We start from the raw sequence: 6,107 nt of genomic DNA, 5'->3' as shown, positions 1-6,107 counted from the left end.
GGAGGTGGGGGAGTTAATGAGAAGTGTTAAGAATGTGAGAAAAAAAGGACAGCAATAGAACTTTTACAAAAGAAAAAGGACCTAATAACCAAGTTGTCTGGATTTTACCTCAGTTTTGTGTTATCTGAGCTCATCAAGGCTCTTATAACACAATATTCCTCTCATTTTATTTTTATTAACTCTGATTACAACCTTCTCTCTCCCTCTCTTTCTCTATCTCTCTCCAGACTTCTATCACTTCCTCTCATTTCCCTCTTAAGGGAGGACCTCACCTCCTACTGAGAAAAAAAGAGAATATCTTTGTAGTATCATAGTTTTGGAGCCAGAAGGAACCATGTTGTTGTTCAGTTGTGTCTGACTTTTCGTGACCCCATTTGGAGTTTTCTTGGCAAAGATACTGGAGTGGTTTGCCATCTCCTTCTCCAGCCCATTTTACAGATGAGGAAACTGAGGCAAGCAGGGTGAAGTGACTTGCCTAGGACCACCCAGCTAATAGATGTCTGAGGTCAGATTTTTTTTAAGGCAGTTGGTGTTAAGTGACTTGCCCAGGGTCACACAGCTAGTAAGTGTCAAGTGTTTGGTCTGAGACTGGATTTGAACTCAGGTCCTCCTGATTTCAGGACCAGTGTCCTATCCACTGCACCACCTAGCTGCCCCAGAAGGGGCCATAGTCATTTAATCCAATTGATTTTATTTTACAGAGAAAGAGGAAACTGAAGCTTCTTGAGGAAGTGACATATGCAAGGCTTCAGAGACAGTAAGTTTCAGAGCTTAACTGAGGTTCTTTGACTCCAAATGTAGTATTCTTTCTTCTGACCCACACTGTCTTCTCCATCATTCCATACCTCAAATCTCCTCTTCATTACTGCCTCATCGTCTCCTCTTTTGCTCCATTCTTTGACAAAAAGGTGGGGGCCTTCTCCAGGCCAAGACCACCTTCAGTACTTGTACTGTGGCAGCTGACGATGATGTGGCAGAGCGAGCACTGGGGTCTGGAGTCAGGAAGACCCTAGTTCAGATCCCGTCTCAGATGCTTACGGACCCTGTCCAGGTCACTTGACCTCTGTTTACTTCTGTTTCCTCATCTGTGAAATGTCGATGATAAGAATAGCACCCACTTCACGGAGCTGTTGTGAGGGTCAGATGAGATAATATTTGTAAAACAGTGCCTCACACATAGTAGGTGTTTAATAAGTGATTATTCTCTTCCCTTTTTCCTACTGATACCATCTCTTCCCAAAGCTTGCCCCCTCAATTATTCCCAATTATTCCCCTGCCCCCATCTCCAATCTCTCCATATGCATTAACTCTTTCCTTAACACCTATACATATTTCCAAGTCTCCCTTTTTTTGATACAATCATTCCTTCATGTTAAAATCGACATGGGGTACAATGGCCCAGGAGTTAAAAGGTGTGGTCGTAAGTCTTGGTTCTGCCACTTATGATCTGTGTGAACTTGGCTCTGCTTATTAGCCTCTTTGGGCCTCAGTTTCCCCATCTGTAAAATGAGGGGGGTGGGACTCCATGGAGTCAGAGGTCCTTCTCAATTCTAGATCTATGATCCTATAATCCAGGGAAAGGTTGTTTACATGGTTGCCTACCTCACTTCCCACTGACCCGGTAACTCCTTGCAATCCAGCATTAATCTCTCTCTTGAGTTTCAGTACCATATTACCAACTGCCTGGTCGACATTGCCACCTAGATGTCCTTGTAAACATATCAAACTTAATGTGTTTAAAACACAAGTCATTATATTTTCCCCCCAAACCCATCCTTCCTTCGGGTTTGCCCATTTTTATAAAGGCACCATCACTGTTCTAGTCACCCAGGCCTGGAATCTTGGTGTCACCTTCAATTCAACCCTCCTTCAGCCTCTGTCTCTAATCAGTTGCCAAATCTCCTTGACTCTGTTTCCACACTATCTCTTGCATTTATCCTTTTTTCTCCATTTACATGGCTAGCACCCTACTTCAGACCCTCATCACCTCAGGCCTGGACTATTGTAATAGCTTCCTAATAGTAACTCCCTGATTCAAGTCTCTCACCTCCCTAATCTGTCCTTTTGTCCATTGTCCATCACTGGCAAATCGATATTCCTAAAATAAATGAGGTGGGTGTTGCTACAACAGCATTTCGTTTCTGTCTGTCTCTTTGTCTCTGCCCCTCTCTTTCTGTCCCTCTCTCTGTCTCTGTCTCTCTGTTCTCAGAAAAGTTCTTATAAGGGAAACAGATTCAGGAGATCTTCATGATTAGATCTGTGTATGTATGTTCAGGTCTTAGAGTTCCCCATTTCTTTTTTTCCTTAAGAGGATCTTCCTCACCAAAATGCAGGCGTAGGGAACAAGGAGACGTGGGAGCTAAGAGAATTTGTGGCTTAGACTCTGGATAGGGAGCCACATGGGGACCACCCTTCCTGCTTGCTTTGTGTGTTGTGTCCTCCATTAGGTTATAAGCTCCTTGAGGGCAGGGACTGTCTTTTGTCTCTTTTTGTATCCCCAGCACTTAACATTCTGCCTAGAACAGAGCAGGCCCTTAATAGATGTTTCTTGATTGATGATATGACTAAGACTTTGGGGTGAAATGAGGCCCTTAGTTGGTGGCCTAAGTAGAGAGTGATTTGGTAGACAACTTGGATATTATACTCACTCACTGAAAAAAAAAATCTATAATGCCACACTGACTGCCTCTGGGCTTGAGGTAGTGGTAGTAAGGCTCGAGATAGATATGTGGGCCCATGGATAGTGTTGGGTCTGGATTCAGGAAGACTGGAGTTCAAATCCTGATTCAGAAATTTACTAGCTGTATGATCCTGGGTAAGTCCCTTAAGCGTTGTCTATCTCAGTTTCCTCATCTGTAAAATGGGGATAACATCTTCCAGGGTTGTGGTGAGGATCAAAGGAAATAATACATGTAAAGTGCCTTACAAACCTTAAAATGCTAGTATTATTACTATTATTAAGAAAGGCAGCAAATAAGCTGATTTGGGCTACTTACACATTTTCAGTACCTGTGGTATCACTTAGTGATCAAGGCCACAGATATTACACATAGATCTGATCATCTCCCCCCCACCCCCCCACCCCCACACACTCTAAAATCTTCAGTGGCTCCCAGTTGCCTCCAGGATAAAAATAATTAAAAAAACAAACAAACAAAAAAAACCCCAAAACCTCAATCTGACATTTAAAAGCATTCTCTAACCAAGCCCCCTTGCTTTTTCAGTCTTATTTTATGCTATCCAAATGTCATACTTTCTGTTTCAGTCAGACAAGCCTACTAGCTATGCCTGATAAGCAATGTGCTACCTCCAGCCACCGGATCTTTGCACAAATGATGCCTTATATTGGGAATGCACTTCTCTTCTCCCCTCTCCTCTGCCTCAAGGAGTCCTTCAAAGCACAGCTCAAGAATGATCTCCTGCACTTATAAGCACTTTCTCCCTTTTAAAATTACTTCGTGCCTCTATTTATTTGTACAGATGTTATAGAATGGAAGCTCCTGAAGGAATGTTTTATCTTTGACCTTGTGTGCCTAGTGCTTAGAATATTTATTCAGTCATGTCCAACTCTTAGTGACCTCATTTGAAGTTTTCTTGGCAAAGAGACTAGGCTGGTTTACCATTTCCTTCTCCACCTCATTTTACAGATAAGGAAAAGTGAGGAATGCAAGGTTTAAGTGATTTGTCCAGGGTCACACAGCTACTAAGGCTGGATTTGAACTCAGGGGGAGTCTTCTTGACTCCAGGCCTATCACAGCGAAGGTGCTTAATGAATGTTTTATTGTGATTTGAATTGGGAGGAGCTAGGCACACTAGGCTACTCTGCAGTTTCAGACACTTACTAGCTGTGTGATTCTGGACTAGTCACTTAACCTCTGCCTCAGTTTCCTCAACTGTAAAATAGGGATAATAATAGCACCTACTTCCCAGGGTTGTGGTAAGGACCAAATGAGATAATTTGCAAACAAGCATTATATAAATGTGAGCTAGCAGCAGCAGCAGCAGCAGCAGCAGCATCCTTACCACCAGCTCCCCTAAGTGCTTTATTTATATTCTCTGATCTGGAGCCTCCACCAGCTTTCTAGCCCTACCCCTCCAGTGGCAGCCGCAGCTGACCCTCTGGCTTGCTCTTCAGCGTGGGCCAGGCCAGAACAGTGGGGGACAAGTGGATGGGGCACACAGCTACGGTGCCAGCCACTAGGTGGAGTTTTCAGAAATTGGCAAATAAGCTAGAAAGGCATGATGTAATGCTGAAGGTCCCCACCTTTTTTCAGGCCTTGCATCTCTTGGCTTTCAGCACATCTTCCTGTACCCCCTGTGGGCTTGGACTTGGTCATCTCTTAGGGGTCCCTTCCAGCTCTAAATCTCATCCATCTTCCCGTGTGCAAAAAAGTGAATGGGATTCTTGAGCCTACTGCTAGTCCATCCCATTAGTCTGAGTGCTATGGAGGCAGCAGAGCCTATGGAGAGAACACTGCATTTAGCAGTCAGAAGACACCTGGGTTCAGGTCTCACTTTGGACCCCTATTAGCTATGGGACCGTGGGTTTAACTCTCAGGAGCTGATTTCTTCATCCACAAAATTTGGATGACACCTAGAATACCTGCTTCACAAAGTAGTAGTGAGGGTCAAAGGGGAGAGTGCCTTAAAGTGCTATACAAATGTTTGCTCATTTATAGAGCTATTATTTAATGGAGGGAAAAACTGTTTCCACTGCCCTCTGCACCCCCACTCCCATGCCCCAACCCAGGTGGCTCTACCTACCTCAGCCTGGGAGGTTGGTGGGTCTGGGCTGAGGGATGGCTGGCCATGAGGTCAAAGACTCTTGGGATACCCTTGCAAAGGATCTAGCCATTGGCTGTTCAGTATCAAAACCAAGAGCCTCAAGAGCTGAGTGTTACAGAAAGCCCAGGTTAAGGGATTAATGATGGAATTCTATTTTAACTCCTACTTTGATTCTGTTTCAAACACCCACTAAAGCAATGATCCCATGTAATCAGGGAATAGGATATTCTCCATTACTTAATTTTTCAGATAACTGAGGCTTATCCTTTCAAACAGCACAAAACAGGTTTTATTTTAGCCATTTTAAAAAATGGAACTCCAAGACCTTAGTTCAAATTCTGTCCTAGGTTGCTTAACCTGTTTCCTCATCTATAAAATGGGGATAATAGCATCTACCTCCCAGGATTGTTATGGTCTTAACCTGAGATCTGTGCATTCTTGATTATTTTGATGACTATTTCAGTGTAACTAGTTTCCTGTGTAATCCCATCTTACAAATTTAAAATCATTATTCCAAGAAGGGGTTTCACTAGACTGCCTAAGGGACCATGATACAAAAAAATTTTAGGAATCCTTGAACTGGAGAGAAAAGTCTTTGTATTTTCAGTATTTAGCACAATACTCTATATAGTGCAAAGTCACCACCTTCCCTCACTTAAATCCAGTTCACTTGCATGCCACCTCCCTGATGTCATGGTGCTCTTCCAGAATGAAGGACAAACACATGTACATAAAAAGTAATTAGGAAAAACCATCTTTAAGGTGGAAGGGGTGTGTGGAAAAGCCTTTACCTGCTCAGAAGCTTTTTCCCTTCATCAGATTTGAGTTGGGCTGTTACTAGGTATAGAGAAACCACTGATCCTGGGATCTCACCATTAGGTGAGAAGTTAGTTGGAAACCTAGAAACAGGTATTTTCCAATATCAGATGGATTATAGAATGAAACCACCCTCTCCCAGTTACCATTCCCAACCTTCTTCCTCCTTTCTTTTCACCACCATCCAATTTCCCCAGGTTTTCACCCTCATCCTGGTAACCATACAGTATTTTTTTTCTTCTCTTCTTCACAAGTTTACTCCTTAGAAACCCAATGGGAGCATCTAGCAAGTGCCTGTCTCATAGTAAACAATTAAGACCTTACTTAATTGAAGGGGGACAGCCTAAAAGGGCTTGCTAGGCCAAAACTGCCTGCAAGTAACTGAAGGCTGTGGACTTTGCTTATGAGGGTGGGATCTAAACTCAGGAGAATCTCATCCCAACCACACTTGCACACTCTGCTGGGGAAGAAAGAATTGGATATGTAACTACAGGCCAGGGCAAAAC

Source organism: Phascolarctos cinereus, unplaced genomic scaffold (genome assembly GCF_003287225.1).
Source record: "Phascolarctos cinereus isolate Bilbo 61053 unplaced genomic scaffold, phaCin_HiC Scaffold_5;HRSCAF=322, whole genome shotgun sequence".
Taxonomy (NCBI): Eukaryota; Metazoa; Chordata; class Mammalia; order Diprotodontia; family Phascolarctidae; genus Phascolarctos; species Phascolarctos cinereus.
Note: the sequence above shows the minus strand (reverse complement) of the source record.